This window comes from Lissotriton vulgaris, chromosome 1_1, assembly GCF_964263255.1.
Source record: "Lissotriton vulgaris chromosome 1_1, aLisVul1.2, whole genome shotgun sequence".
NCBI lineage: Eukaryota > Metazoa > Chordata > Amphibia > Caudata > Salamandridae > Lissotriton > Lissotriton vulgaris.
In genome coordinates, this window is record NC_141685.1 from 1,556,354,456 (window position 1) to 1,556,378,359 (window position 23,904).

Here is a 23,904-nt window from a genome sequence, read left to right on the forward strand (position 1 = left end):
ATGCAACTCGGGACATATTGTTTGCGAGATTGCAAAATCGGCGTGTTCGGCAGCGCGAATCGAATGAAACGTCGTTATCGCGTTCCCGAGCCAGTACATTGAGCGCGCGAACAAGACAAAAAAGGTAAGGTCGCGTGTCCCCACTGTGGGACGTTACCAAAAGTACGCGAGCAGTATTCCTAAGGTTACCTACTGGCAGGGAGTGCCATATTAGTTACACACAAGCAACCAAAAGCTGAAAGTACCAACATATAAAAAATGTGAAGCAATCCAAAGCCATACACGATGTAATTGAAGATACACCACAAAAAGAGTTGATTAACTTGAATGCACCTATGGCTGTGAGTAGTAGTACCTCCAAAAACCTTGGATGCCTATGGCAAAAGTACCAAGGAAGGACACAGAAAATGGCCGCCTCCATAGGGCCAGGACAGGGACACCAAAAAACAACATGGAAAAAGGATGTACCCAAAATGGCCTCCACCACATGGCATGGCCACCAACAACATGCCAAAATCAGTCACAAAGGAAGTATACACAAAATGGCCGCCACCACATGGCCTGTCCAGTGTCCACCAACAACAACATGGCAGAATCATCATAAAGGAAGTAAGTACACACAAAATGTCCCCCACCACTACATGAAAATAAAGAGAAGACAGACAATAAATGCCTATGGCAAAGGGACAATGCTTAGCTTCACAAAATGGACACACCACCGCCCAAATTGGTCACCCCAACCATAAACAAGAAATCATTACATAGAGGACAGAAAGAAACTGGAAGTGGCCCATGCTCCAGGAAGACAAAACTACAACTAAATAACACATAAATGAGGACTTTTTGTAGCACAAGAAACACATTAAACATTTTCGAGGAACTTTTATGCAACTCGGGACATATTGTTCGCGAGATTGCAAAATCGGCGTGTTCGGCAGCGCGAATCGAATGAAACGTCGTTATCGCGTTCCCGAGCCAGTACATTGAGCGCGCGAACAAGACAAAAAAGGTAAGGTCACGTTCTCACACTGTGCGAAGTTACCAAAACTACCCAAGCTGTATTCCTAGGGTTACCTAATGGCAGAAATTGACAGACACCCAAAACCTGACATACCCCACACATAAAAATAAGATTTTCTAAATCAAACCAGGCCATCCATGATTTTCTAATTAAAGGTACACCACAAAAACAGTTGATTAACTTTCATGACCCTATGACTAGTACCTCTGGCCTACTGGCAGAGTAGGCCACAAGTTCGGAGGCCTATGGCAAGAGCAAAGTGGCTGGGAAACATAAAATGGCCGCCAACAACACATGGCCAGGCCAACCACAGAAAGTTAATACAATGAACTCAAACATGCCTATACACTAACTACATGGAGTACTAGGGTCAGCTATTGGCTTAAAAAAAATAAAAAACATTTAAATTACACAAACAGAAATTCCACAGCAGACATTGCTATTGCATAGTGATGACCATAATCCAATGCCAGCCATGATGTTTGTTTACAAACTTGAATAAAAATTTAAACACAGAATTATGATTTTACCCATGGGTACCTCTCTATGTAGCCTGGATGAAATTTAAAAAGAAATACAAGTTGGGACCTCATAAAAGTACAGGCACCCATCAATAATTTAAATCAAGGAATGAGTACTGTAGTTAAAAAAATTTAAATCAAACAAACACAAGTCTACAACATCATACTCACTCATACATTACTGAAACTTACTTAAAAAAGAGAATTCAAAATCCAAAAGTCCTCAGTAAAATCCAAAAAAAGCAGTAATGCAGCCAGCACACACAGAAAGTGATCCTGCCAGCTCAAAATCCAAATGAAAGTGACCACCTCATGGACAAAGCACTGGGAGGAGCCTGGTGGACAGGAACAGGAAGTTGTAAACTCCATAGCCCTTCCTCCTTAATATATTCAAAAATAGAGTAGAAACAGAAAGAGGACTCCTTCCCCCCAAAAAATACAGCCAAAGGTACAACTTTGAGGGGTTTCTCACTTTTTTGCTAACCAAAATGGTAATTTATTATTATGGTTTAACTTTTAACATGCTCGCGAGTTATTCTGTGCAAGATTGCAGGTTCTGCGTGTTCGGCAACTCGATCTTACCAACAAACATCCTCGCGCGTCCTTATGGCTTTATCGTGCATCCAATGACGTTATCGTGTTCGCACAGTCGCACGGGAGGGTTTACAAACATGGTGGCAGACGCGACCGGGAAAAAGCGAACGCAGAACCAAGGTAAGCCATTGCCGCGCACGCGATAATGTTATTCAGCGCGCGACAACTACGCTACGCACCGGATAGCGGAGTAATCGACAGCTACGCGTACTCCGCGGAACGCGGAGTTGCCAAAACTCCGCAAACTCCGCGAACGGAGCGTAGTTCTTCGCCCAGGGTTAGTAATGACCATTATCACAAACAGAAATTATCTTTTTTTTCTAGTCATAGGCAAATCCTAGAACCATCTAGTAAAAACATTTTCAGGGCTCCTATGCATTTCAGTGACTATTCATTTCAATTTCAAAATAGCACACATCTAATAAAAATATTTTCACTAGACTTTTCCATTTTCCTTTTATGAGGGCTAGGCTAGACAATAATCATATTTGAGACCAGGAGGACCACACAGGGCCATAGGAATTAGGACGAAGAGCTGCAAAGGGCTGCTCCTCCTTAAAAAGGGACATCCAAAGGGGTACATTATTAACAAAAAAGAAGTCCTTGGGGAAATTGAAGCCGCTGTACAGCCAACCAGAGGGGAGTGTTCTCCCTGTGTCCGTTTTGAGCCTCACAATCAGGCTCTTGTTGTTTCCATGGTGGAGCTGCACAACTCGCAGCTCAAGAATCACGGCCCAGTTTTAAGTAAAAAGTTTCTTCTTTTAGGATAGGGCAGTCACCCACCAGGGCAAATGCTCTCAGCGATCCTGTCCAGTGTCTCAGGCAGTGCACCAGTTTCCTTCACTTCAATCTAACAGGCACCAGAGACACAGCACCTGTACCCTGAACTCAAGTCCTTCCCTAACTCATATGTTACTCTGCTGCCGCACTGCTCATTTGTTGGGGCCACACATTGCTTCCAGTGTAACCAGGTATCTCTTGACCAACAAACAAAGGTGCAAACTTGCATTCACTTTGGGACCAGAATTTAGAGGCCTGATGCTAGGATCTCTTAAGCAACCCTTGTTTCAAAAGGGGTCACCTCAAACAAAGCCTCCTCGCCATTCTGGTCGGTCTGTGACTCTCAGCTGGGCATCAAAAACGTGATCAACGATTTCTCATTTCTGGTTTGTGACCCTGTCTTTCGCCCAAGACAGTGGCAGGGGTACACAATTAACATCAAGGGCTTCCGCCTTCACTGAGGTCCTAGTTGCCAGCAATGCCTGTGCTGGTTATCTTCACTTTGGCTTCAAGCTACACTCCCCAGGCTGAATCTGATGTCCGGGCCCCTCTGGCAATGGTTGTAAGGCAGCAAATATCTATTGGTGGACAGACCAAAAGGTCTTTAGACAAGGCACAGAAACAGTCTATCAACAGAGAGGATAGTCTCAGAATACTTCCTAGTCTTGGGACGCCTCATATATTAGCAAGGCACCCAAGAACCACTTCCATCTATCCATGTGAGAGTTAAAAAAACAACAGCCTAGACCTATTGACAAATATAAAAGGAACTCTTTGGTGAACTGACAAGAGTAATACATCACCCAATCCCAAGCAGCCAAGGAAGTCTGTGTTAATTTACTAAACTCTGAGGAAAAGAAAAAAACAACACAGTCATACCCTAAATCCTTACATTGGTGTATTCCTGTGTACTAATCTGAAAACCCTCAAAAAAGGAAATGTTATACACTTTTGCTCATAAACTTTACATTACTTGTACAGGACTGCAGATACTTCTACGCTTAGGACCATGCTCTCATGTTATAGGGGCAGCAGGAAAATCTAAAACTACTAAGTTAATAGGGGTTCTTATCTATGAAACAATATTTCCATCAGGAAATGTTTGGTAAGGATCACATGGGCATCTTCCCTGAATTCTACTTTTCATGATCCAAACTATGCAACATCAGCTCTAATAAGGACTGTCAGTTTATTTACACAGACTAGCTAATAAAAACTAGCAATGCCCTTGCAAAACTATGTAGCATGAGAATAACATACAATAATGGTGTTATCACCTAAGACTTGTAGAACAAAAACTACCCATATCTAGTTCCACTTAAAGGTCAAATAAGGGAACAGCAATCTAGACTACTCATCCTGTCATAATTTCATCAAACAGGATGGCCAGTAACATAACATATAGACTTATTCATTTTATTAATGCTAACAATGTTTAAAACAGTATTACTGAATAGCCAATTAAATGTCTCATTGCTATTTCACAGACAATTTAGACAGGCTAAAAGAAATAGAGAAAAGGAGAGAGCAACGTACATATTACCTAGCCTTAATTTGTAGAGGAGCTAGCCTCCTCCTTCCCCAATTTTGACAGTAGGAAACCTGAAACAGGTTTCACTTCTGTCAACACTATCAACCCCTATTTGTAGCAACTGGCCATAAACAAAGGTATAGGAGGTACATAGCACTTTTGAGGAGGTAAAGAATATGAATACCCAAACCCCAATATTTTTAGCAAATGTAAAAATGTAACATGAGGGCGAATTAATTCAAACTAAATCCCATTAGCTCAGCCCTAGTAAGCACCAAACTAAAAGCATTAGTGCTGTATATATGGCCAAGCTCACATATACAATTGTTTTGTGGTATATTCATATGAGTCCATAAAACTTGCGTTTGTCAACAAAAAAATAAGCACAACTCCTCCTTCTTTCCCTGCGCTGCATCTTGTCTTTCAAAAAGTTTCAGATGTCAAAATGTCAAAACAGAACTTGCTCTGGTAGCCCTGCCAGGCTTCTAAATATAGAACTGACTTTTAACTCTTCCCAGCTGTCCTATTCTGTGTGCAAATTTTCCATGCAGCTTTCCCTATTCAAAGTCACCTTGAAAACAGAAAGCTGACCCATTCACCTGTTTGTCAGTTTAATAACTTCTGCTGGATTTTTATACATATTTTCAATTATAAGCAGTGTGCAGTAGACTTGTCTAACAATATAGAAGTCCGCTATTTGTATTATACCTAAATGTATGCATTTACTGAAGCCTACACTTTAAAAGCTGCTTTGAATGGAAAAAATGCTGTTTAAATAGAGAATTTTGCCCAATTTCGACTTTGAAATTTGGAGCACTTAAAAATGAATATCCTGTAATTTTTTTGCATATTAGTAATCCTCAAATGTTCTCTAGATAGCCCAGGAGTGAGAAATCAAAAATAATCATATATACCGTTATAAAAATGAGTTTTTTACGCCTGCGCAGAGTGAAATTCCATATGCAAATATCTTCATTATGCGGTATAACACACCTTAAATTTAATTTTAATGGTAGGAGGTCGCAGTATCAGTATTAATCTTTATAAATATTAAAAAATGAATTTAAAAGCACTTATTTTTTTAATAAATTTTCATAATTAAAAAAAATATATATTTATAAAGCAAATCATTGATAATTGATAATTCCACATGAAAAGAAAGCTGCATCTCTTGCCTATCATATTTAGACGCATTCATTCACAAGCCTAAGCATAGAAGCCTAACTTGAAACATGACACATTTTTGCGCCACTTTTTAAAAGGACAATTATTTAACATCAGAACCACGAATATGCTTATAAAAAAAGGCTTTAAGAAAGGACATCCTTACGTTAAATGTTTTCCTCTTATCCAAAATAATGAACCTGATTTTTGTAAGTTTTTAAAACAGCAGTCTGAAATGCAGGATGACAGCAAGAAAACACAAACACACACATTGAGCTCATTCCAGACATATACAGAAGGGGCCATACACTCAGAATCACATAATACAGCGCTCTTAAGAGCCATTATTTAACCAGTAGCGCAATCACTATTTACTTACAGAAGTATCACTAATGTGAAACCATGAACCACATAGACATTTAAACACATGATTTACCCACAGATCAACACTTAGGACAGAAACAAAGGACAGCCCACAGACTGTACTTAAACCAAACCATTTGTAAATACCAGTTGTAAGTCATATTTACAAGAAGCGCTTCTCAATAGTAATCCAAAAGACTGCAAAAAAAACAGCCCAACAAACTGTTTTATTTCCAAGAAGCCAAATACACTCAATTCATTAGCTTTGTCTGGCAGAGCACGAAAAAATTGCTCTGCCTATCTCCATTTAAAAAAGTGTGCAAAAAAAGGTTCCCTGTTTGTATTATGACCATATTTGAATTCCATGGAGATACAGAATCACCAAGGAAGAAATATGTTTTTATACCTAAACCTATCTAGCTATTCCCTCAAGGGAGCCGGCTAATTTAATTCACATCTCACTATGGTACCTCCATAAAGCAACACATTCTTGGATGTGTGCTTGACACAGGCATGCCAAAAATATTGCAGAATATGCAAATATTATAATCAAAGTAGCGCTTAAGGTACTCTTCCTACGTTGCGCTGTTCAAACAAATTCAAACAGAGAAAAATCTCCTCATAACCTGCCTACATAAATTGCAATTTACATATTACATGCATACTAATCAAAAGTTGGCCAACGCAAATCTAAGCCACAGTAAGTGTTACTAAACTACCTTACCAATCAAAGGCATCAAAACCAACAGCAAATGCCGCAGAACGACTCTTACCAAACAAATGGTTATCCAAATTCTAACTGCCAAGTTCTGAATGACCTAATGGTCTTTTTTAGAACACTCACGCCAAAAAGGTTCTCAGTCAGGATTGACATCATGTGGAGGATCAAAATCAGGAAGATCAGAAATATACTGGGCTGCAGAGACAGAGAATCCCCAGAATCTCCGTGCACAGAGTACCTCCTTAGTAGAATCCTGCCCTGTCCTCCTCAGTAGATTTCTGTCTCCTGACAAGATCACTCCCTTAGATAGCCACTTCTCTGATGAGCTCCACGTTGGAGCTCTATTTGTAGAAAATAGAAACCTTCTCAGGGGTCCCACTGATACTTGGTCCTTTTAAAACAACAAAGAAGAAATTGGCACAGAAGCTAAATTTAAAAAAAACATCTTTATTAACCTCAAATGAGGGAGACTACGTCACACAGAGGTCTTAGCACCTACACAATCATTTTCTTAGCGTAGTGATTCTGGTGCTCCCAGTGACGGATGTATGACGTTACTCCGCATACCGTTACAACTACCTACCATTACAACGCGACCATTACAACGCATACCATTACAACGCATAGCGCTTTGGGGTGCTGGATAGTGGTAAGTATAATTTACTATTCTAACTCCAGTCCCCGTGGACCCTAGGGAAGGTGTTGGATAGTAAATTATACTTATTCCCTATCCTAGAGCGCCCCCCAGCGCAATGCGTTGTAATGGTATGCGTTGTAAAAGTCGCGTTGTAATGGTAGTGCGGAGTAAAAAATGCGTTGTAACAGGTGCATACCCCAGTGACAGGATTCATTTCCATGCACAATTAGATTATAATGGGTATGGGGGCGCTTAGCATTAAAACCAATGTGTGCTGCGCTTATTTATCGGTCGAGAAAGGAGGGAGCATTTAATTGCATGCGGACACTCATTCATTTTAACTTACTTTGTAGTTAATACAGTCCGGCAGGACCGAAAACTCAATTCAGATTAAATGGGACATCAGGTGATTTGACAGAAAAGATTTCTGAGGGGAACAGAAAAATCGGTGTCATATCGCAGTGCTTATGGCGCCGTGTGTAAATGCATGCATTTAGGTAGTCATTTATTTAGGTAGTCATTAATTATAGTGACGCTGGTAACCATATTAGTAGCTAAATTAAATGGCCATAAACCAGTGAAAGCAAATTATAATAGATAATGTTCTTACTCAAGACAAGGAAAAGTATGCCATTCCCTCTTTGAACACTGTAATTCCAATATTTACAAAAGCACTGTCTATACTTAAACCTTGAGATTTATGAAAGTTACTGCATATGTTAAAGACAAAGGAAACTGTTTTCTGCGAACCTACAAGTCTCTTACAAGCATAGAATTTACAACACAATGCCCAATCTGTCTTACCTCTTTAATCTGATCAAATGTTATCTTCAAAAATTCTATTCCATCTTTGCTCTGAAAATGTACAAAATCAACAACTTTTCCCATTGTTCCATTTACTAAAGTCTTTTCTTAGCCTGCAGTCTTAGATACAGACGTTTCCAGACATTTTAAAAATGCATTACATTCTTTAAAAGTCTTTTAACAAATACTTTAGTTCTCCTACCAGAAGTCTTTTTCTTCAATGTCACATTTCTTTTTATCTTTTCTTGCCCTACTCATTTGTTCTTACTAATAATGGTGAACATCTGAACAAAAAGAAAAATGTACTTAGTTTCTAAAAATAATTTTATATTATTAAAATAATTATATACAAATATTCTCATCTATAAATAAACAAATACATTCAATTGCATTGCAAAGCTATGTCAGACACTGTACAATTTCTTCTGTTAAAAGACATCACAACCTCCGCATCAGAGTGAGAGAGTAGAACTAAAGGATTTCCCTACTACTACCCAAACCAATCAGGTTCACATGTATAATACATCAGACAATAGTTGTATAAGTAGACAAATACCTCATTCACAACACCATAAAGTCCCTTAAATTTCACAGACTGGTGTTCCCATTTCAATGAATGAATGAATAGCAGCTTTATTTGATTTTGTTTTTTAAAATCATGAAAGCATACAAAAAATGACAGTCATTAAAAATCAATATATACATTCAACAATAACATAACTTCACGTTCAAAAAAGACATAACCCCAGCCTCAGGATTCAGTGGTGAGACACATTTTTCAAGGGGTTTATCCCTATCTTGAATAAAGATACACGGGTTTGTCCTTTAAGGTGAGTGAACTCAAAAGTTGCGACAATTGTGCAATGAATCAAATCTGTTGGCAACAGAGAAACTAATACCACTGGGTACCTGGACTTCCCCACCCAGCGGGTGGTGGTAGGCTATTGTTGTTCCTAACCGGGGGATATTTGGCATACAGGGATAGAAATCATGTAGGTCCCAAATCTGTATTGGGCCATCCCCTTCTTGGGCTGGACAAGATCTTAAATATGGTGCAATGTTCCGATTCCTGAATCTAACCAGTACCAAGTCCCCTGAAATGTTTTTTGGTAGTGGGCCCAACCAGCCCACCCTTCTCACACTCAGGATTCCGCCGTCTTTGTCCGGTGGTAGGGGTCTATTTCTTCCCATCCAGAATATAACTTTGTTCATTAGGTCCAGCTGACTTTCAGCTTTTCCCAACGCAAGTGGTGGTACTCCTGTGAGGACGGACACATATGGTGCGTCTTGTGGCGGGAGGTTTATGTATGGTGCATTGCGTACTGTCTTGACCTCTGAGGGCCTTGATATAACAGGTTTGAAAGGAGCTTTGAAAGTAGTTGAACCTGAAATTATAGGGGATTGTGGGGTGACTTGCTTGCTTTTGAGGATGGCAGATAGCTTAGCTGTTGGGAAAGTGGTGGTTGGCTGGGGTCGGTTCGATGTTACAGGATTATCGATGGGTTTCAGTATAGCCGTGATTTTGTTCTCGAGACCCAAGAGCCTTTCCCCTATAGCGTTGATTTTTTTTGTTAGTGGGGAAATGATGGTTTTAACAAGTTGATCAATCTGAGTCAGAAGAGAGATCTGGGAAAAAGGTTTATTGATTCGTCCAGTTTGACATCAGTCTCCATGGTGGTAGGGAGATTATGAACAGACAACACGGGGGTTACAGTTGGTATATGAGATTTGGATTGAGTCCTTTCGGCATTGTCCTCATCATGCTCTCTATTGACGGGTAGTAACCATGAAAGTACAGAGGCTTGTGTGTTGACTTTGTTCAATAAAGAGGGGGTTTCCTGTATACTGCCTTTAGTATTTGTAGTGCGGGTGCCTTTGGCGAAAGAGGGTGAGTCCACACTGACATATTTTGTTTTGCATAGTCTGTTTAGCTCATCCCACGGGGACAGGTTATGCATTCTTGGGGAGTTTAGTGGAGGAGATAGCGTACTAGATGGGGAGTAACAAGGACAGATTATGTCTGTAACATGCACAGTAGGCCGGGAGCTTGTGGTAAGTGTTTGGTGCATTTGCACCACATGACACCCCTGCGCAGCTGGGCTTGTTCCCCCCTTACAGGGCATGGTCACAATGGAAATAGTGATGTTGCAGACAAAAGTTAAAATAAAGTGTGTACACTATACCTCCTTTTGCAGAAGTTAAAAGGGGGGTGGCCCGTCCCATCCTATTCGGTCCACTGAGGGCCACAGAGGGCCCGCCCTTTGCCCGGGCTTAGCCCGGTGCTCCCGCGCGCTCCCGCGACGCGGGACTGTTGAGGGACTTATTAGCGCCTCCTGGCGCGGAAGTGAGATCCCGCGGCTTCCTGCCGCAAGGCAGGTTGGGGATTGTAGTCTCCCCCGCTCGGCTGACGCAGCGCGATGTCAGGGGCTGCGGCGGCGGGGGGAGACAGCTGGCAGGGTCCCGCTGGAGGAAAAGGTAAGTGCTCCAAGCCACACCGGGCTTCTCTGGTCCGATTTCTGGTGACCGCCCGCTCCCCTGGGACTGCTGAGGGACTTATTAGCGCCTCCTGGCGCGGAAGTGAGATCCCGCGGCTTCCTGCCGCAAGGCAGGCTGGGGATTGTAGTCTCCCCCGCACGGCTGCCGCAGCGCGATGTCAGGGGCTGCGAGGGCGGGGGGAGACAGCTGGCAGGGTCCCGCTGGAGGAAAAGGTAAGTGCTCCAAGCCACACCGGGCTTCTCTGGTCCGATTTCTGGTGACCGCCCGCTCCCCTGGGACTGCTGAAGGACTTATTAGCGCCTCCTGGCGCGGAAGTGAGATCCCGCGGCTTCCTGCCGCAAGGCAGGCTGGGGATTGTAGTCTCCCCCGCACGGCTGCCGCAGCGCGATGTCAGGGGCTGCGGCGGCGGGGGGAGACAGCTGGCAGGGTCCCGCTGGAGGAAAAGGTAAGTGCTCCAAGCCACACCGGGCTTCTCTGGTCCAATTTCTGGTGACCGCCCGCTCCCCTGGGACTGCTGAGGGACTTATTAGCGCCTCCCGGCGCGGAAGTGAGATCCCGCGGCTTCCTGCCGCAAGGCAGGCTGGGGATTGTAGTCTCCCCCGCACGGCTGACCGGGCGCGATGTCAGGGGCTGCGGCGGCGGGGGGAGACAGCTGGCAGGGTCCCGCTGGAGGAAAAGGTAAGTGCTCCAAGCCACACCGGGCTTCTCTGGTCCGATTTCTGGTGACCGCCCCATTTCAAAATAATACCTAAAGTGTTCAGTTACCTAAATATAAAACAGCAACCCTTCACATGTCTCTATTGTAAGTCTCACCATATTCCTGAATGCATTTACAAATGTGTCTGTACCTTTTGCTAGTGACACTATATATAAAACAAATACAAAAAGTACCCTAATCACTAAACCATCTGCCAACATGCCTTTAACCTCACTTTTGTGCTGCAGATTTCCCCATTCTGCGACTACTCAAGGTGTTGGGCCTTCCCAAATATAACGCAACAAATATTCACATTATTCTGTTGTGATTCTAACCATATTCCTGAAAGTATGTAGGCATGTATCTGTACCTTTTACTATCATATATTAAAAAAAATCATAGAGGTATACTGTGTTTTACACATCTAGTATCTTCAGATGCATAGCACATATGAGAATACATGTGCAAGTAGAGACATACATCAATCACAAGACCATGCAGACCTTAAACTTAAAACTTGACAGACTGCACTTTACATTTGAAAGAGACACCTACATTTATGCGGTGTACTTCAAATGTACGTTTCCCCAGACTCATAGAAAGTAACCTAACCACTAATCCCTCTGCCAACATGTCTTAAACCTCACTTTTGTGCTGGGGTTCACCATTCTACGACTACTCAGAATGTTGGGCCTAGCCACATATAAAGCAGCAACCTATCACATGTCTCTGCTGTAAGTCTCACCATATTCCTAAAAGCATGCATGCATGTGTCTGTACCTATTGCTAGTGCCACCATATATAAAAGAAGCATACAAATAGATGTATACTTGTGTTTTGCAAATGTAGCATCTTCAGATAGATAACATATATCAGAATACATGAGTAAGTAGAAATATATCTACTTAGATACATTTTAAAAAATGTACTTACATAATTAATTACCAATTAAATAAATATTATTAATTAAAAAACAAATTAAAACTCAAAAGAATTTATAAACTTTCCACTCTTTACCACTATAACCCCCAGAAACCACTGCTAAAATGAAACTGTAAAAAAGTTAATTAAAACGTAGTTTCAATTAAAAAACTAATAATATTTAACAACTATTTATAAAATTAACTTACTCCCCCCCTTTAACCTTATAAAAGTAAAACCCACACACAAAAAAATATAAACAATTACCCTAATTAAATATCAATTAATGAATTAATATTAATGAACATTTAATTAGTTAGACATAAATTACTTCCCACCCATTACTCCATTAAACCCCACAACCTGCACCTAAAATTAATTACACAATTTCCATATTTAATTTTCAATTAATTAATTAATACTAATCAACAACTTATTATTAAATAAATAAAAATAAATTACTTACCACCATTTATCACTATAAACCACAAAACCCGCAACTGAAATTACTTACCCAATTTCCATCATTCATTTTCAATCAATTAATTAATATCAGTTAACGAAGTATTATTAATTAATCAACAATAAATTACTTCCCACCCATTACCCCTATAAACCCCACAACATGCACCCAAAATTAATTACATGATTTCCATATTTAATTTTCAATTAATTAATTAATAATAATTAACAACTTATTATTAATTAATTCAACATAAATACCTTCCCACCCTTTACCCCTCTAAACCCCACAACCCACACCTAAAAAATACACAATTACCATAATTAATTAGCACATAATTAATATTAATTAATACTAATTAACAACAAATTAATAAATAATCAATAATAAATTACTTCCCACCATTAACACTGTAAAATCTTACTTAAATAAATAATAATAAATACAAAATAATCATTAATTTATTATAATTAAATTACTTCCCACCATAGTCCCCTATAAACCCACAACCCGCTACCTAACTAAAAATCGCAAAATGTAATTAAAATAAAATTGGCAACTACTAAAAATGTAACACATATATTCTAAAACATAAATAATAAAATACATCACACACATTTCTTCTTGGTAGCGAAGTATGGGGGTACACCGTGGCAGACCCATTGCAGGTGGTAGAGAATAGTTTCTTAAAACGCCTGCTGGGAATGCCTACTGGCCCTTCAAAATTGATAGCCTATGAAGAACTGGGGATGCCCTTTTAATGTGATATCTTGGCTTTATGCCCTTTAGTTTTTTGGCTCAAGTGCTGGCTTAACACAGAACTAAAATTAACCCAGCAAATTATTATTTACTGTATGTCCTTGGACCATATGTCACAAATTCCTTGGTTACGGTACATTAAAGGTTGCTCTTCAGAGCTGGGTCGCCCTGACCTCTTTTTAAATAATTTAATTATTACAAAAAAAGATGTTGAATCCGTTAAAGATGTATTCATCTCTAAAAGAAAGATGGAAAGGGATGATCAGGAACTGTGTAAACCCAGTGTTCGCAAATATTTGACCTTAATAACTGAGCCTTTAACAGAGCCTTATCTCCTGGGGACCCTGACTACCTACGAACGCTTTTTGTTGACCATGTTCCGACTGGATTTTTTCCATTTTTTATTTGCGGTGCCTAAGGGGTCCAGAAGAGTTCAGGTGTTAGCACCCTGTGGCTGTGACAATATGTCTCCACAGGATCTGCTTCACTTTATGTTCCTCTGTAAACACTAGGGGGTCGATTCCGAATCGGGAAAAACCGCTCTGAATAGCCGTTCGGAGCGTTTTTCCCGTACAAATCGTACCCTGCAACGTCCCCCGTACGTACGACGAAGTACGATTCATACCAGGCAAGACCGTATGACTCGAATCTCTGCACGAATCTCCCTCGGAACCCGCTGTACGCGACATCTGTACGGTTCGCGGCTGCTTTTTCCGACCCGGCAAGTACGATTCGTTTTGGGTATGACCCTTTTTCTACGGGAGCTGAAAACAGCCGCAAAATCAGAGTTCAGCTCGAAACAGGTATGGAACGCCCCCCCCCCGGGTATGGTGCGTACACCCCATGATCGCAGGGGTACAGTGCGTAGCCCTGTGATCTTGAGGTGTACGCACCGTAACCCACGATCTTGGGGTGTATGCACCGTACCCCATGTTCGCTGGGTGTACGGTGCGTACACCCCACGATCTTGGGGTGTACGCACCGTACCCCTGCAATCATGGGGTGTACGCACTGTACGGTGTGTAAGTGATTGTGTGCTTTTCAGTACGAATCGCCCTTACACGATGAGGACCGTACGAATTACGTCCTCATTCCCCGGTCCGGATTGTACTCGTCGGGTCGTACGGCATGTGTACGAGTCGTACGGTTTACTGTTTCAGCCTTGCAATACGTACGGATCGCGACGATTCGAACGGGTTGACGGAATACGGATCGTACTACGCGACTCGGACGGACGGGTACGAATCGTACGGCGATGGCTCCGGATGACAATCGTTTGGACATTTTTTTCCCAGGATCGGAATCGGCCCCTAGGATGTGCCCAGGAGACATTTTTTATTCCCACTTTTAAGAAGGCTCAATTTTAGTCAGGTGCACCCAGCCCTTTTGTACCTACAGATGTTGAAACCGGAGTGTATTATTTTCATTGTAGGGTACTTAAAATCATTGATGAGAACCAGGGCCTGCCTAGAATATTAGCCAATTGTGGGGGTAGTGGCACCAATGATTTTAAGTATGTTATTATGTGTCTATTATGCGAATCGTGATATTGAATTTTTGTACCTGTAGCACTTTCTTACACTTTAAAATATGAATTTTATACTTTTTAATGTATGTATTTAATGGATTGCGTACTTTAATTATGACTTTTATGGTTTACTTGATGTAAAACCGAATAAAGTTTAATATGATGATGATGATGGTCACACACATTTACATTTAAAATATATACTAAATTAAATACATGACACTAATGAAAAAATCGAGATTTTAAACAACTGCAGTTTTGTAAGCGATATTAATGACTTCTATATTTTTTTAAACGATATTTCTTACCTTAACGTCAATATTCTTGACCACGATATTCTTGTTGATATTTCTAACTCAATATTTCTGTGGTTCGACATTTCCAACTTGATATTCTGTCTGCACACCCTTTTGTGCATAAGGCCCACATCAGTTATTGTCATTAGTAGACGTTAGAAGAGAAATATTGGATGTAAACAGGTAACTTTTCACCCTAAACAGGGAATCTTTGACCATGTATGTGAAAGGATTTTGTTGTCACAAATCCTGTAGTTTGCAATAACACAGGGTTTGTGATTGCAAAATGGCATTTCTTAATGTACAAAAACTCATTTACGACTCTTTCCTAATCACATTTTGAAGGCAGCATCAAAGGGACTTACTCTCTTTATCTGTGATTTGAAATTAAGTATACCAGTTTGTGCCAGCAATTGCCAACCATTTTTAAGTTACCAATCCCTCAAAGGTGGTAGCACCTCATTCTCAAATGGAAATCTGGTGGGGCAGCTCTGTCTTGCATACTAAGGACCCTGTGAATTATGGTCCTCTTGATCAGTTTTGGCTAAATTAAAGAAATTATACTAAGGACCCAATTCCGATGCCGTTCAGAAGGGCTCCGAATCAGATTTGGGTTTGCCGAATCCGATCTGGAACCCTCGTTGCTAACCGATCGTACACAGTTCCCAACGACTGATTATGATACCCGGAAACAGTTAGGGCTGTCGGAATGCATTTTGGAAGGCATTGTGACAGGTTGTACAGCTCTATGGACTCATTTTCCAAGCGAGCAATTACGATGATCGATTCGGACAGCTGTGCCGAATCCGTTTCTCCGGAATGAATTGGCTGCTGGAATCTGTTTTTGGGGGACCTTTGCAGGCCCCCCTTCACCCAGGGCCCTCCGAATCGTGCCAGTGGAGGTTCCCAAGGAACTCACTTTTCCAACCATGCCATGTGGCGGGCACCATGGGGTAACCACCACAGGGTGAAAGGAATTCCCAGCCACCTCTTTCTTCAATGGGAGCCTATGTTCTCGTTCTGAACACAGGCTCCCATTGAAGTCAATTAGAGTCTGAATCGTATCGGAAGCATCAGGATCGTCCAAGTCGCTCGGTCGGACTCCCCCAATCCTGGTCGTCCGGAAAGCATTCCGGGACCGATTTAGCGGGAATACCCACTGAACCACATCAGAATCGACCCCTAAATGGCTAATTGAACATTTTGGGTCAATGTGCATCTGTAGCCATAGGCCCACCTCATTTAATCAGATGGGTTCATGCTTTGTCTGCCAGTCAGACAATATTCAGATTGTGGCCCAGACTTATTAATGCTTTGCGCTGGGTTTGTATTACTTTTGTAGCAGAAACCCACCACTAAGGGGCCGATTCTGATTGCGGCCGGAAGGGCTCCAAACCATGTTTGCAGCCCTTCCTACTGAATCGGACACTGCCGGACAGATTCCTTTCTGACCAATCCATTCCGATGGGCTCGGTTGGAAAGGAATCCGACTCAGATTTCCGAAACTGCGGACGACAGACTCAGAGAGCCTGTCCTAAGACCGGAAATCCCTCACTACTCCCCCAGTTGCCTCTTTACGACCGAGGGAGTACAATGGCAGCTTTTTACTGCCTTTTTCGTGCCGGTGTGTCCGGCATAATAAGGCATTTTGGAGCTGTCTCTCGGGCGGCCCCCATGGGTGTGAGGCTGCCAGATGGGAGCCTGGGGGCACCTATGGTGTCCCACCATTGTTCCCTGCACTGGGTGGCAGGCACCTTGGGGTGCCAGCCACAGGGTCCAGGGATGAACTGCACCCCTGCATTCAGCAATGCAGGCATGCATTCCGCTCGGAATGCATGCTTGTATTGCAAAGTATACGAATGCAACCAAACCCTGTTCAGTCGCATCGTACTAGCATGGCTGTAATCGACGACAGCAGGTCGGTCAGTTACAGCTCCTGGTGATGTTGGACGGACTCAGGTCCGTCCAACATCGGAAACGGCCCCAAAGTGTTATGCTGGGATTTACCATACAACACAAATCAGCATTTTGGTTGGATAGTTTCCCAAAGTAGCATAAAGTTGTGCTATGTGCTACTTTGCATTACTTTGCATCAAGGGGCATTCCACGGGTGGTACATGGGCATTTCCTTAGAGCCATCCTTGGGTATTAATGCAAATCCTGATCTACAGACATTGATAGACAATGATTTGTGCCAGAAAATTATGCTTCCTCAGGGTAAGCATACTGATGAGAATTTGTTTCATTTCAGCTTGTTTTTCCTACTTTGCATATGTGCTGCATTGTACTGTGAACATGCAACTTAGGGAAAGTGTTATTGAATATTTTTTGTACTGGAAAGGTCTCCTTTTAGTACCAAACCTATTATTTACCGAATGGACATATCCACACTTACACTGTAGCCTAAAGTGCACCAGCGCAGGGAGAGAACTAAATTGAGCCATATCTTAGCAAATGGGGTACTGTTTTGCTCCATCCCCTTCACACAATGCAAGTTGCTGTGCTAAGTTGCATGAATTTTTCATAAATCTGTGACTGTGTGTCATCTTGACCCAAACTTCCCAACTACAACATCTTTACTAGGGACTGTCTCATTGCCATCATGATTACATGAAGGCCAATATCTCCCAATTTAGTGCTGCTAAAACAGAATTCTTTTCAATGGCTGGATGAACGTGTCTTTTAGGTCTTTTAGAGTCTTTTTTCCCCAAACATGACTGGTAATTTCTCTGCATCTGTTAAAACTGTAAAATATTTGGTATTACAGGGGGCGTAGCGTGCACAGCGCGGGCATGGCAGCCTAATTGTGCAGCTCTGCCTCCGCGGTCCTTCTAGCTCAGAGGCCACTAGAAACTTTTTGGAGACAAGAAGGGAATAGCTTCTGGCAACCACATAACATAAAACCCACATCCCTCAGGAACATGGAAACAATATACTACTTTTTATTCAGTCACTAATCTCAGAGAAGTACATAGAAGAAACAGTTGGTGTGTTTACAATAAAATTTATTGCACAGTTGTTATTCTAGTACTGGTTATATGTGCTGCACAACTGTTGGACAGTAGCAGAGAATTATGGCCAGCAGTGCAGTTAAATAAAAAGGCTTTGTATAGTTCTACCATTTTGCAATAGTAATGAACAAATACATGAAATACAGAATGCATTAAGATAAAGCCTATACTCCTATGATGCCTAACTAGATGTACCTAAGTGTACCTTGCATGTGTGTAGGTCTTTACAGAGCCAAGAATCCCCTTAGGAGTTAGTCTAACCCCTTTACCTTAGTGGGACTTCATCCTGATCTTGAGCTGGACACCCACAGATGGGTGACGGACCTCTGCCAGCTGGAGCTGTGGCATGACGCAGGTTGCAGCACCTCGGGCAGAGTGTCGGCCTGGAAGTCTATGTCTCCTCTCTTTTGCTTGGGCAAAGGGAGGTATACTTATACTGGATCGGTGTCTTGGATTGACGTAATTCTGGTCAGAGGAAGATGTGTTCTTGGTCTGTTTCGAAGAATTTGTTGTGACGTAGGTTAGTCACTGTTGGACATGGAGATTACGTATTTAGGATGGACCGTCTTCTGTGCACAGAGCACACAGTGATCAGATAAGGGGACAGCCTCTCTATTGCTCGTTATTGTGAAATGAGGGCTAATCTAGGTCAAAGGGACTGCCTGTCTCTGTGAAAGGGCCTGCTTGTCTCTGTGGCACAAAGGATTTGTGCCTCTGAGACAGTACCTATGTTAAGGCCTTAATTTCTTTCATAACAATATTTGACTGTAACATCCAGGTGACCCCCGAAGCTGATACTCCCTAATTTGTGGGAGATGTATCACCTATAAACGCCACTGCGAGAAGGGAAAACACAATACACAATAGCCACTATGCATATACTGCACTTGTAGACCAATCCCCGTCGCACGGTCTCTTTATGATAGTGTCAAGGAATATCTGTGGTGTGGAAACTAAAATATCTAATCCTGTTTGGGGGGAATTTATACAGCAATTTGATGTGCTATGCATCCAGGAAACCTGGCTTGTGAAGGAAAAACACCTGGGTGGTTTTAAAACGTATCATACCCTAGTGGAACAGTCCGCCCATGGTAGACATAAAGGAGGTATTTGTGTATATGTCTCAAACCTGTTGAGTGTACAGAGAATCAAAATGATTAAGCAATTTCCTATTACCAAATGGTTTCTGTCACATTGTATGCAGGCATGGAATTACTGGTGGTTAATTTTTATAACAACATCAAAATAACTGCTTTTCATGGGGAGATGAGCAAGCTTCAGGCATACCTTAACTACCTAAATATGGCTAAAGGGAAATATGTAATTTTGATATGGGGAGGGGATTTTAATATCAGTGTTTGCAACTCCAACGTTTGTAGATCAAGGGACTATGTACAGGAGGAAAGTGAGGACATGAACCATCTAGTACACACAGACAGAGGGGAAATAACAAATGATATAATGACCTCATATGACCTAGGATTTGCAAATACGATGTGTACCCCGAAGGTCGAATTCAATTCCACATTCATAGCAAGGGGTCTGCAATCTATTATCGACTTTATCATTTTCCCCGTAAGATACTCAAGCTGGGTGCAACAATTTGTAATTCACCCTAACGGCCTTAGCGACCACTTACCACTCAGCCTAAGTTTAAATCTTTCTGTCTGTGATACGCCCACTACCATTGAATCCTTGGCGTGGACCCAAAAAATAGTGCTAGCACGACAAAACGCCTATGCACTGAAATGGGGCAAGCTAGACCCGGTGAAAATAAATAGAACTATTATATCTAAGGCCCTAACACCTATCATGGTGTGTTTAGATGAGGCATCTACTAACACCGAAATCTTGGTTGCCTTCGGGATGGTAACATTAGCTATACAAGACTCCCTTATAAAGAGAAATAATATGAAAGGCAACAAGACAAATGGATGGTTTGATACAAAATGCATCAAAGCCTACAACCATTTTAAAAGAACACTTAGCGTTAAACCCAGGGACCCCTGTCTAATAAGGGCTGGTAGAAAGACCTATAATCAAGCTTGGATTAATAGGAAAAAAGAAATAAACGAAGTGGCCTGGCAAAATTTACTTAAAGCCTCGCAGCGTAGAGACAGCAAAATGTTTTGGCAAGCAGTAAACGCTCCCTATTTCACAAAACTGGATATTGCAAGAATTGAAGTTGCCGTAGATGAAAGCACATGGATAGACTTCTTTTCAAAGGTATATAAAAAGGAGGATGGGAATCTAGTAACTTTGGAAATGGCAAACAACCAGGCAAATAAAGAGAAGAATAATTTCCCGATAGACATTGAAATTTCATACGAGGAAGTTTTGAATGCTATAAACAACAGCAAAGGAAGTAAGGCCCCGGGCCCAGATGGAGTCCCAAATGATATCTTCAAACTGACTATTGAACTCTGGGCCCCAATCTGTACACGTGTCCTAAGGGTCTGTTGTACGGAAGGCTTTATTAAAACCTGGGCAGAATCTATAATCATCCCCATCTATAAAAAAGGGAATAGAGAATCCCCAATCAATTATAGGCCTTGGACTCCCTCATGAAAATAGCAGGGAGGGTAATCCTTGGCAAATTGCAAAACTGGGAAAATGAAAACAACATACTAAGCCCAGTCAAGTACGGCTTCAGGGAAGGGATGGGTACAGTAGAGCAGGTATTGAATTTTGTGATGATCCAAGGAAAATACACCCAAGCTAAGAAAGGTTGTCTTCACGCCATATTTGTCGACCTCTCAGCCGCTTTCGACTGCGTGGATCATGAAAAATTGTGGTAAATATTGGAGGAATACAGGGTGGAACCTGCATTACTGAACTTTCTCCGACAGCTGTACTCAGGTGCAACCGCGAAGGTGAGACATGGGCTGAGAGGAGAGTGTACGTTGTAATTCCGTATAGAGAAGGGAGTCAGACAGGGCTGTGTGTTGGCCCCATTCCTTTTCTCCATATATACGAACGCTTTGGAGAGGGAATTGGAGGCCAATGTAGTGGATTCACATAGGTATGGCAAAAAGAAGGTGGTTTCCGTTCTCTATGCGGATGCCGCTGTACTAATGGCCAGAACCAGGGTCGGTGCCCAGAAGGCATTAGCTAAATATGTACAGTTTATGGAATGTAGGGGTCTAAAAACTAATGCTTAAAAATCGTTCATTATGTCATGTGGGAAAGGAAGAGCTAAATGCAGGGCCACCAAAACTGATGGCCTTACAATTGAACAGACCAAAAGTTTTTCATACCTGGGGGTGTTAATAGATGGGTCCGGGTCATGGAATGCTGCTGTTAAAAATTGAACTTTATTGTTCAAACGTTCCATTGCGGCCTTAATGAATTTTGCGAAAAAATTAGGGAATAGACCACCCGAAATACTCTTAAGCATTTATAAGGCAAAATGTAGAATTATAGCTCTTTATGGGGCAGGTATCTGAGGCATCCAAAACACAGCACCCATTCAAATAGTAGAAAACTGCTTCTTTAGATATTTGTTAGCACTTCCTCAGGGTACAGCAGTTTTTAACTGCCATGTAGAGTTAGGAATGGATTATATTTCTGATCTCATACAGTTGCAACCAATTTTACTCTGGCACAGGGTGAGGACTGTAGAAGCGTTGTCCCTTAACAGTGAAATTCTTAATGATGTAATGACTTTGGATAATGCTAAAAATATTCCTTGGCTTGAGTTCATTAGGAGAACATTTAATGATCTACAAAGACCAGAATTATTTATTAACCCAGAACTATTAAGTGGGATATCGAGGAAAGAATTAAAAAGATTGTGTATGGACCACTATGAAATGTTAAGGTGTTCAGTTGAGCTCACTAAAAAAACTGTTATCCAACATCACCTGTCACTGGTCTGTTATACTATCCAACCGTATTTATCATTATGTACCTTGGGTTTTGAACGTTTTATTCTGACCAGGTTCAGGTTTAATTTATTCCATCATTTAGTAACTTTTCCTACAAAAATAAACTGGTCTAGGAATCTGGATGCACGCCCTTTGATAATTTATCACAACAATGAACCTTCCATGTAACATTATTCTGCAAATATTATGAGAAGGAACGCAGAACATGGATTAGACAATATCTGAGATAGGGTTTCTGGAGGCAATGTAGACCAGCTTACTTAAGTCTACAGAGACTGGAGAACGGAAAATGTATTATGGTTGTGATTGGCTTCCTAAAAAGCATCCTGAGGAGACGGAATTTAATGGTTGTTAGTATGTAAATGCTTTGGATCGGTAATGTATCTGTTTAATACTTTTTAAAATGTTTTTAAACTTGGACGATGTCTATTTAATATAAAATGTATATTTATTGCTGCTTTTATGATTTTGTAACTGCTGTAAAAATCGAATAAAGCATATTTTGACAACACTGATAGGAGGCAACAAGAACTGGCCGCGATCAGATCTGACATAACTAGCATCACTGCTAGAACATCGGAGGCAGAATCTCGCATCAGCCCCTTGGAAGGCAACTCTTCTGCTTCATCCAGAGTTGTAAACAACCTTTTGTCTACCACTAATTCCCTTTAAAGAGAAGCTTCTGATCTTGAGGACAGAAATCGTAGAGGGAACCTGCGCATATTCAACTTACCGGAAGGTTCAGAGGACTCAGCAAACTCTTGTATTAGCTTCTTGGAGAAGCGGATCCCGCAAACGACAGGAATCTCTTTTAAAAAGGAATTTGAGCTGGAAAGAGCACACCGTGTTCCCTCCTTCAAATCTACAGGCAGAAACCAAATCTGCCAGATAATCCTCAACTAAGTCTGCAGGAACAACCATATTCTATGGAACGGCCAAAAAATCTTCATCTCGCAAGATTATTCAAAATCTACAATGGAGACCAGAAAAGGCTTCCTAGCCCTTCGACCCAGACTGAAAAACTTCAACATACAGTTTTCGTTCATCGCTCCAGCTAAATTCAAAATTGTGGTAGATGGAAGACACCATATCTTCAGTGACCACAGAGACGTACACATTATCCTAAATGAACATGAGAGTGAGCGCGGAGGTTCTGTAATTGACACACATCTGGCTCCATCGACCCAGCACCACTGACCAGTCCAAGTATTGACGCAAGCGGTTCTCATTGTCTACATCCATATTCTTTTGTTCTGGTGGGATTTATTATTTGACTTTAGGTTCATGCTTGTTACACTGCTTTGCTATGTGCTGTATGCTGTCTATCTGTGTCACCAATTGTAATATGAGTAGGCTTGTTAGCCGTAATAGATCAGTTTTTGTTCTTAGCTTAGTGCTATATAGCGCTCTGTTCCATCAATCTGCTGTCAACTTTGGTTCCACCAATATGGTGTAACCTCACATCTTCTTTCTGACTTGCTGATTTGTACACACTGAGTGTGCTCGTTTGCCATATTTATCTGTTTTAGTCATGCAGGGTTTCTATCTTGCAGGTTTGGTTTAGTATACATTGCTACATCAATCATTCGGCGAGATAGCGACATATATGTGTGATCGATACTAGGCTTCTATCTAGAATCCTTCCCTGATGTATTAGAGAAGCTTGTGAATTAATACATAGAGTTGGAGCCTTTTCATTATTACACACAT